This window comes from Rhodnius prolixus, unplaced genomic scaffold, assembly GCF_049639745.1.
Source record: "Rhodnius prolixus isolate KJV_2025 unplaced genomic scaffold, Rpr scaffold_4, whole genome shotgun sequence".
Taxonomy (NCBI): domain Eukaryota; kingdom Metazoa; phylum Arthropoda; class Insecta; order Hemiptera; family Reduviidae; genus Rhodnius; species Rhodnius prolixus.
This window is the reverse complement of record NW_027411614.1, coordinates 15,997,087-16,007,785: the sequence shown is the minus strand read 5'-3', so window position 1 is coordinate 16,007,785 and position 10,699 is coordinate 15,997,087. Positions and strand designations below refer to the sequence as shown.

General features: G+C 31.8%; 2 long non-coding RNA genes across 2 annotated transcripts; both read left to right on the top strand.

Annotated features, from left to right (window-relative positions):
• The first annotated feature begins 231 nt into the window (after positions 1-231).
• Positions 232-2,590, top strand: LOC141456504 (uncharacterized). The gene is made up of 3 exons (XR_012459800.1): positions 232-305; positions 2,086-2,163; positions 2,282-2,590. It is a non-coding gene; the product is annotated as an uncharacterized lncRNA (long non-coding RNA).
• A 2,657-nt stretch (positions 2,591-5,247) lies between these two features.
• Positions 5,248-8,702, top strand: LOC141455916 (uncharacterized). The gene is made up of 3 exons (XR_012459537.1): positions 5,248-5,536; positions 5,886-6,154; positions 7,160-8,702. It is a non-coding gene; the product is annotated as an uncharacterized lncRNA (long non-coding RNA).
• Positions 8,703-10,699: the final 1,997 nt, after the last annotated feature.

The following is a 10,699-nucleotide window of genomic DNA, read 5'->3' as shown; positions in this document are numbered from 1 at the left end:
TATGCTATATAAGAAAAAAAGACATTATAATATCTTATTATAATGTTAATTAAAATATTAACAGCTAGAAAGAAACCGTCACCTTCTCTTTCTTAGCTAGGAAGATAAAATCAATCAGGGAATAAAATCAGGGAGGTATTTATCACTTCATTTATCATGTTTAGATCTTGTAATTCAAAATTATTTTTTATTTTGGTTTTAACCAAAGACTGGATATATTTATTTGTTATCAGAGTGGTTTGGCAAGCAGTTTGAAAATAACTGGCAATAACTAAGAAGTATCTTTGAATGGCCATAATCAAAGGGTAAGCTGAATGTTCGTTAACACAAAAAACTGAATAGTTTAGAAAGATTAATTAACTTTTTCAGTACAATGAAATAAAAAAAAAAATTAAAGAATAATTTTTGCTTGTGTCCCAGGCCAATATTATTTTTACAGCTATTTAAACATATCAGCCGCTAATCGGTAACTTGTTTAAAGATACGTAAGCTGCTAGTGTATTATACTATGGAGAGCAGTTAACCTTATTGGAGCCTAAAAAGGCCGGACTGTATTGTTCTATTTAATTCAGTCCGTATTAGGGGAATCATTGAATAATTAAATATCAATAAACCGAGGGCATTCATGCCTAATGTGGCAATGATTCTTTATATATATATATATATTTGTATGTGGCAATATTTTACTTGTTTCTAATAGAGAACAGTCATTCATAGATAAAATAACGGCCTTAAAAGATTAAAATAATATAAAACTGTGGCATTGTTTCAGTTTCAATTACCATTAGTACAATATAAAACAAAATTTCAAGTTACAATTAGTTGACATAACTTTAACATTACGCTAAATCTGTTTACATTTTTTACTTATAACCTAATAAAACTTAACGATAATAGTAAAGTAAATGATTGGCAAGGTACTCTGTTCAACCTCATTGTGATGGGATATTTCACCCGTCGATTCACGTTACAAGATTTGCCAACATTTTAAAACCTATCAAATTGTTTTAGAACATTTCAAGAACCACCATGTTTTTAAAAAATCACTAAATTGAGTTTACTCGTTTTTGCGTGTATGTTTTTTTAAAGACCTTTCGAACGTTTTCTAATTCGTTAATCGGCTCAAAAATGTGATGCCAACGCAAATTATTCTTACACTTGAAATGTTCAAAAAAATAGGATCTTTATTTTTGTTTAAGGCAGCATCTTAGAAGACAGACACTTCATTTGACAATTAGAATACCATCGTTAGAATCAGATTTTCAATAGAGTCCTTTTCACTTTAACTGACGTGTTTTCACAAAAAACTAACGCGTTGAAAGCGGTGTTATCCTAGAGCAGTGCTTCCCAACCTTTTTCTGGTCATGGCAGATTAGTCAGATACCAAACAGTAAACGGCACACTGGAACTGAAATGCTTCCATTTCATTTTAAAATGACGTATTATGCTGAACTAGTGCTGTAATAACAACACTATTACAATCCTACAGAAATACAAGTTTTCGTGGCAGGCTATAATAACATTAATAACAAACCCAATCATTCACCCGTCTATACCGTTCTATATCAATACAAGTAACTACATTAATACAGTAGCAATGAATCTTGTGACAAAGAAATTCTTTATTTTAATGCCATTATTAAAGTCAAGAAGTGCCTGTAATTCAAGTAAAATTGTAAATCCGTAACTAAAAGAAAGTGATTAAAAGCCCCTCTAAATGAGATTAAAGTTACAAAAACTAAACAGTCAATAACGAAGAACGAAAGCTATGGACATATTTTACTAATTCTCTATCTTGAATCCTCTTGAAGCAAGTTAACTCCAACAAGCAGAACTGATGAAGTGAGGTTTGTTTTGTTTAGAAACTAATGGTATTTCCGCGTCATTTTATGTTTTATTTCATTATAGGAATAAGAGGTTATACTATTTTAACTTATAATTAATTTTAATGCAACGCCATTGTAATATTCTAATTTTTTTATTTTTTGCCACGGCACACTTCTACCGCAGCTGCGGCACACAAGGTTGGGAAGCTCTGTCCTAAGGGTACAGAAATATCTCATTTCTGTGTTATTTTACTTCCAGATTTTTTGCTCAAACCCACTTAAAAAGAACCTCAGATGGTGTAATAGATAAAATTATGAAAACTATGTTGTTACACTGGTACGTATACCGTAGCTAAAAATCTATTTTATTTTTAAAGAAATCTTTAAAAAAAATGTGGAAGATAGATGTGATAATAGATGCTATTGTGTTATCTTAAAGTAAATCCGTTTACCAGAGTACAATGGACATGGTGCTGGCTGGTTGAATAGAGAAAAACATGAGTTAGCAACTTCTCTAGTTACTGTCACCAGGTGGGGCGGTATTTCAGACCAGAGCAATTGAGACGTTACCGCAGCATGACATCTTGTTATGCATTGCTTGTTCAGACGGAGGCCGCCTCATGATACAGCTTTTTTTGATGAATGGAGATTTTTCGCCCGTACGTTTCTTTACAATGTTTTAGTACACCAAATATTTGTATTTCATATTTAATCTGCATAAATTGTAAATATGATAATTTGTAACCATAGATAATAAATCGAAATTTGCCTGTTCTCGAAATTGTTACTTTAGATCAGTCTATCGAATAAATTTTTATTATTAAAGCATTCTGTGCCAGTGCTGGTTGTTGTTTTTTACAAGCACAGATAAACATTTCTAAGATTTGTAATTATGTGGGAGTTTAAATTAGCATCTCTGAAGAACAAAACGTGTGTCTTAATGAGACAGATGAACCGGAGATTGCCAATCAACGCACTTACGCTGAACAATCTGTTTCTTTGCAGCATTCATTAACAATTCCAATCAACGCAGTATATTTCTAGGAATTAGTTCGGCCTGATTGCCAGATATAATGTAATTTTTCTGTCTACGATGCTCTGCCAAAATCACTGCCACATTAAGCATTTTTTGTGGATTGTTTCAGAGTCAGTATTTGTAGAATATGTACAGAGTGTATGTGTGATAATATAGGCCTTATGTTCGTTGATCCCAAAAAAATGCACACGTTAATTAGCTCTGCAGCTGCTAACTACTTCTGAAGTTGATGATCTATCAAGAAGTAGATAGTCCAGTTCCCACTGTAAGGGTTGTACTAAGGTAATCACTCAACATTTATTCCATGTGAACTAGGATATTTAAAGGCGCTGCGTGTCATTTTACTTTATTTATTTAACATGTTCACACAATAATGGAGTAGATTTAGGCTTATATAATATCTGTTTTTTTTTGAAATACTTGCGACTAAATCATTGCGGTTTTATTGTAATGCTTAGTTAAATATCTGAATGAGATGAATACTGAAGAATGAAGACTTATGATAAGGAAAAAGGCGTCTAACATGGGTTGTTTACAACAATTCGTTTTTCATAATTTATTTTATTTGCTCGGTATTTGATAATATTGGGTGGCTTATTAGAATAAAACCGAAACCAGATTAGATACCGAGATTGTAGGGCCACTTACCAAAGTTTTGATTAATTTAGTATCAATATAATCAGCCAAGATTTCAGGGTATATCTCGCTAACCTTCCTTCTTGTTATATTCCCGAACCAAATGAACTACAACTTTGACTGACTCAATCTTTAAATGGAAGAGTTAGACAGATCAACTAAGGGAATGTTCAAGTTTGATTATTAAATCTATTTTTAATGAGCCACCGAATTCGGAAAGTCTAAAATTGCTCAATTATCACTACTTGGAAGATTCTTTTATTTATATTTTAGACTTGGGTATTTCATACTTTTTTGACCGGTCATTTATTTAATATTAAATTGATATATTAAAGAAAAATGTGAATCTAATTAACATAATTTATCGACTCGTATGACGTAAAAGTTTTAATAAATAATACACTTATCTTAGCCAATGAGAGGAACTTTCTAATATTCTGATTTAAAAAAAAAATAACCATTCACTTGGCCAATAAATCATTGGCTCCTGCGATAATGATATTAAATAATATCTGAATTAAATGATATACTTTAGCAGTTGTGGAGAGAAACTAAGGTGTGTTCTACATTTCTGACATCTACATTTGCGTCTTGAACTGTAAGTATAGACAAAACTGCGGATGAACTGTAATATATAATGTAGAGTATCTCGTACATGTGTTAATACGAAACATAACTGACAAAAATATCATATTAACTCAATCAGAATAGAATATATAATACCATTTTTAACTTTCATGTCCATGTAAAAAAATTATTTGAATTTTTTACTTTCACTTACCGAAACAGATGGGAGCAACGTTTGATGTCATGTCCAAATTTAAGTTTCAAAATTTTCTCTGAAAACATGCGTTCTTAAAAGTTTTCTGTATGCACAGTGAGTGAAAATCAAAGAAAATTCAAATTTTACTTCTGGTTTAGAAGCCATCATCGAACCTAAATATTCTTTTCTATTTTCACTGGTATCTTACGTTTCATTCATTTTTTACAATGTTCTACCTTATGGATAAGTCGCGCAAGTACTTAATAAATTAATCAGGAAAATGGATCAACTTGTCACAATTTGCTCTTAATTGTTTGTTTGTTAGTAAAGCCTTTCTGATTCTTCTACAATGCATTGTGTGTGAGTTTTACGGTGTTTTCTCTAGTCAATTTTACTTTCTTACTGAATTTCTAAAATTCTTTCCCAAAATTCTTAGATTTAAAAGTCATAAACTGTTTTTGACAGGCCTATATAGAGGAAAATGCAATAGGTGCGGTATGAAGTTAATCACATTACGAATTCGTATGATTAAGTTTCACAATCAGGTAAAAAAGTTTGAATAAAATATTCTTAAATTAGAATTATCCCATGATGTAATATGTAAAACGTGCTGTACAAGTTATAAAGTCCAAATAAAATAAAAAAAAAGATGACGAAATAAAGAAATATCAATTATTTTGTCGAACATGTCTTCCATAGTAAGAAAGAATCTTCCATAAATGGGAAACGTGTCAGTTTTTACTGGTCAAGTCTCAATTAGACGAGTAGATAAATTACTGCAGCTGAATTACATAGCAGCACACAATATAGGTCAGTGCTAAACTATTATGTTTCACACTTCACCTACGTTTTCATTATTTTCTTTCTAATAATGATAATTAATTTAATTAAAAATTTGATTAATTTTTAATCAAAATGGATTAAAATTAATGGATTAATTATTTTAATAAGACTATTCAAAATACATTTTAACAGTACGAACTATAACGGTTTATTTATTTATTTATTTTTTTTGTAATAAAGCGTACCTAACAATATTCTTTGTGAGGATTCAAATGTGATTTTCAAGTGCGGTTGAATGTGATTTTAATCTTAATTTTTTGTTCTTGTTTTCATTAACAAATGTACAGTAATTATGAAGATATTCAAAGAGTGGGTGATTGGCAATTGAGCAGGAACTTCCTCAATCGTTGTCGCTTCGATCGCCCAAGAAATCGCTGTGGAAACTACGATGGAGACCTGGAAATGATCGCCGTAATATAATGAAACAGCCAGGTTTGTTTTTGGATAGCCAAGCGATACAATCACTCAACAATTTATCGCTAGAAATATTGTTAGCATAAGGTTTCTTTCTATCTACGTGTCAAAGACTTTTGGGATTGATCGTCCTTAAAAGTGCCTCCTAGATTGGCAACAGCCATTCAGGCTATAGCTTGGTGTTGCCAAACCATATTCAAACTTCTTCGAAACAAAACTATAGCAAACTACAGATTTTTCATTTCAATAAAGGGTACCGTATTTGTTATTGTAGTTGAGTATTTATCTCTGTAATAACGGCTAATTAAAATTATTCATAAAAGAGAGATCATTATGACAATAAGCATCATGTTTCCTTCCATTCCAGGTTAATTACTGGCAGTATAGTAACGACCATAATTATTGGCTGTCCCAAGTAAAACTGCGCACTCCTTTTTCAACTGACCATGAAAGTATCCCACAGCCTACATGTACGAGAAGAGAGCTCCAACGGTGCGAATTCCCAGGAGAGACGCCTACTACCTCTGAAGTGTAGACTTATTTAAACAGTACATTCTGCGTACCAACTTAATGCCCCGTGATGGCGGTGTCTTAGCCTTTGTAATTGGCCTAGTCGCTGTCAACGTGTGTAATAAGGTAAGGTTGATAATTAGTTTAAAAGACTTCATCCTTCATCGTTTTTAGTGCCGTCGCTTTAGAGTTCCTTACGTTCCAAATGGACGAGAAATAGTTTTGTTCATTTATGTAGAAAATAACTGAGTAAATGGCATTTATTTAATGTTCAAAGTTATTTTAAAAATACATCGTTCTGAAGGGTAATTATTTTATTGCAATTGATTAGAAAATTTATATATTTTATTGCAATAATTATATAGATTATTATCACTTTAATTACTGAGAACAATATGAGACTCAAAATACTCGCTTTATGGTTGATCATGACTATTGATCTTGAGTTATAATTCTACTGGATCTAATAATTTAGCATTCTTTTCTATTATACGATTTTACAGAAATTCCTTTAAGCTCCTACAGACTTCTTTAGCAGTAGAGTTTTCTTCTATGGTAACCCTTATTTTGGAAGAACTAACTGAGTATCTTTGCAAAGATTAACACCTCTAAAATATTTTAAGCTTTACTTTCCTCTTTTTGGACTTCTACTTTCCGTTTTTCTTCTGTTTTCCTCAAGCTATATAAACAATAACGGTTAGAATTAGTTCTTGAGCATTGAATTATTATCTTCTTGTTTAGATCCAGAGAATAAAAACTGAAGTGAAAGGGCCCCTAATCATTTTCCATTTATCAGAAAAACTTGATTTTCAAATAAAAACAGTTTCCAATTACTCAATATTCATGGTGAAAGCTCTCCTAGGACCTAGTCCAAAAGTTGCTCACAAACTTAGCATGCGCAAACCAGAAAACAAATTATTTTCTCATTCTTCACAATAATGATTTCAACTCCTCTAATCATAGTCGCTGATGATGAAGTATTGGTGCATTCCGGCCTAATTACACACATCATCTTTACTGAGATCTTTAACTAAAACCCGAAATTATCTTTGATATAAGCACTAACTTTGACTATGTTTGGGCAACAAAACATCTCTACGATATTTAATCTTTGACTGTCCTTTTTTTCAGGAAATGTTGCCCTTCCGGAGAACAATAGAAGAATTAGGGAAGTGGTTCACTGTGCGGTTAGCTATTGGATTCCCAAGCGGAGGTTCTGGGTTCGAATCCAGCAGCTAGACCTTAAAATTTCTCTTCCTAGGAGCTTCTTACAACTCACTGTCCGGTGATGTCAAGTGTTGTCTATAACGAGGGACTAAGAACCGGCAGTGCACTAAAAAAAGTCCCGGGCGCCAATAATCTCAGATGTTGACGCGCCTTAAATCATTAAAAAAAAAAAAAAAAAAATGTATCACCTTAAGCAGACTTCATCAAATTTGCCCACTACCTAACTGTTCCATTATTCTATTCAACCTTCCGAATTTCCAATTTTTTAAAAACATAATTTAGAATATATTATTATCAATTTTAAAAATAAAAGATTTACTTTAAAACAATTAATAAACTCTAATGATTACGCATGTTCACATTACAGTATTATTATTTTCCAAATATTTGGATATTGCGCAGGCAGTTTTCTCTTTCAGCCATTGGTTTTTATTTGTTTAAAGTACTGTACTCACCCCCAGTGAGTTTGTGAAGTGAATTTCTTACATAGTACTCGTAATTTAACACATTTTATATAATACAATTTTATATAATAAAGGTAAGGTATCTCCTTATCGAATATATTAATGGATTAAGAAAGGATTAGTTCAAAGAATTTATACGACCTATGTGCCAGTTCCAGGTGCCCCTCAATTCGAGAAGAAAACAATGTTAGAGATTATAATAACCACATTTATCTCTAACAGTTAAAAATATCACGAACTTTTCGGATTTAGCGAAACCATAGGCAAAATTAAGTTAAAACGCGTAACATTTACTATTATAAATCTTTTATACAAGATTTAAAAAACAAACATGACATTGAGATGCCCAAAAAGACTTGGTTAATGGGGATATGACCTCCAAACCAGTAATGTTTAATATAAATGTCGATTTAGTTATCAAAAAAATGCCCATTTAATGGGTGTATCTAGTGTTTTTATTTGTAAGTTACTAGTTAGATCTCTAGTTTTGGAAGGAAGTTACCTTGACCTGAATCTATTTATTACATTAATACCAGTATTCTAATGTAAATTACTTCTTTTAAGAGTCATCAGATCTATAAGTAGAATAGTATATAAATATAAACTTAGGTGATAAAACTTTTTTTTTTCTTTTTTTTTTTAATTTAAACGGAGTAAACATTGGAGGATATCGTTGTCCGGCCTTCGGACATTGTTCTCTCGTTACACTATACTTTATTCCAGCGTTTCCCAACCTTTTTTGGCTTACCGTACCACTTGGTAGTACATCATGCTAAATTGTACCACTTCGTAAAAATGATCGTATTTCATGAAATTTGTTTTTCCGAGTGTTATTTTACTATTACTATCTTTATTTGTATAGAGATAATGTATCTGTTACAAAGGAGTTCAAATTTATGTTCACTTCATAAACTATGTAAAGTGTAAGATCTTAGTTTTAAAACTTTTTTAAAATTAAATTTTATGTTGCTTGGATAGAGCTTACTCATTACAATCAGTCTCTTTAAGCAGATTTTTACGTAGTTATCATTTAAGTTCTGTCACATGATAATTCTATTAAATTTTCTTTATCTTTTATCGATAATGTTGTAGCTTTTCCTAAATTTTCTTTATAGAAGGGGGTTTGAAATCCAATTATCATTTGTGTTTTCGGGTTTTGGGAAAGTACTCCATGAAAGACAATTTTAATCCTGTTAAATGTGCTATTATATTTTCTCGTACGTATATCTTGAGACAGACTAACCTTATTACTGTACATATTAACAACTTTACTGTATAATATTTAATTTTTTTTTTTTTAGCAATCTTTTATTGCAATTTACCACTGCAACAGTTGTTGCAACAAGCAAATATGGTATAAGAAAAAAGAAATAGAAGAGATCATGAGTGGAGAAGGCACCCAGTGGTGCCACTCCAGTAACGTGCTTTGCTCTCACGATAGGAGAAGATCACGAGGCCATCTTCTCTTCAATCTCCTTAGAGGATTACCCGGTAATGTAGAGGAAGATAGGTGTTCTATGAGAGGGTTAGGATGAACTGCTGTAGAGGAATGAAATTTGAAGAAACGAGCGTTAGCAAGATCTGTAATGAAAGTCTTTTGTTATGTAGGTTAAGTTTCGAACGTTTGTCAAATAGTCTGGCGAGAAGATTGTAGCGTTGGTTAGTTTCTTGTCTTTTCAGTCTAGTATGGGGATTCCATGTCAACCGTTTGTCTAGGTGCAGTCCAATGTAGCGTACTTTGTCCACAGTTGGTATAGGAGTTTGGTACAAGATGATGGGAGGTAGGATTTTCCGTCTAAGAGTAAATACTATAAACTTTGATTTCGTAACGTTGGTTTTGATTCTCTACTTGAAAAGCCAGTCCTGTAAGTGGTTGATCTGTGTTGTAGAGCTCGTGTAGCGATAAGAGGATCGGAATGAGGAGATAAGATTGCAGTATCATCAGTATAGCTGGAAAGGATTGTATTTGGATGTTGAAGTATGTCTGCTGTATATAAGGAGTAAAGAATAGGACCTAGGAGAACTGCCCTGAGGAACACCAACTCGAGCTAGGCTGATATCAGAGTCTGCTGCTCCACAGTTGACTCTGAAATATCGGTCTTTTAGGTAAGATTTGAGGATGAGGTAGTAAGTATGAGAAAGAATCTGCCTCAGCTTAAACAGTAGTCCTTCGTGCCACACCCTGTCGAACGCCTTATTTACTTATAATATTTTATTAATAATTAAGAATATTTAATTAAAATAGTTTTTATGAATTATAAGAAAAAACGTTTCTATGATATTTTTATTATTTAATTTTTTTTTGTTAATTTTTTATATCCGCCATTATTGATTATTTTTCGCGTACCACCAACCAGCAACTCGCGTACCACAGGTTGGGAAACGCTGCTTTATTCTATTTAAAACACTATTCATTACGGGACAGTGAACTGAAAGAAGCTTCTAGAAAGCGAAAATCTAAGCGCCTGCAGCTGGATTGAACCCAGGATCTCACGAAAATAATCTTCTTTTTTATTTGTTTATTTCTTCTTTAATTATTTTTGAAGATAAATAATAATTACTTTTAGTTTTACAATCATTAAAGTTGAATTATAGCTGGAGGGAAAATATTTCTTTCGTTCTGAATAATTGTTTCCTTGAGAGGGTTCACATTCTCTTCTTTTTCATTTAAAAAATAAAATAGAATATAATAATGTCCGTCCTCAGAAGTAGTTTGAAATTATTTCGTAAATTCTTTTCAAATTGAAAAGAAAAGTATTTTTTCGAAGAAGAAACATTAAAGTAAACCATTCCAGTAATTTAATACCAAAAGTGTTTTAATAGGGTATTATGCAACAAGTTGGATTTGTGTAGATGATGGTTTCTTCTTGTTAATTCTCTTTTTCTTTTTTTTCAAAATTTTTTCCAGCCAATGCGCATAACACGTTCCTTACTAAAACCTTCTTATAATTATGTTGATTTCAAAGTGAGAAATATTTCT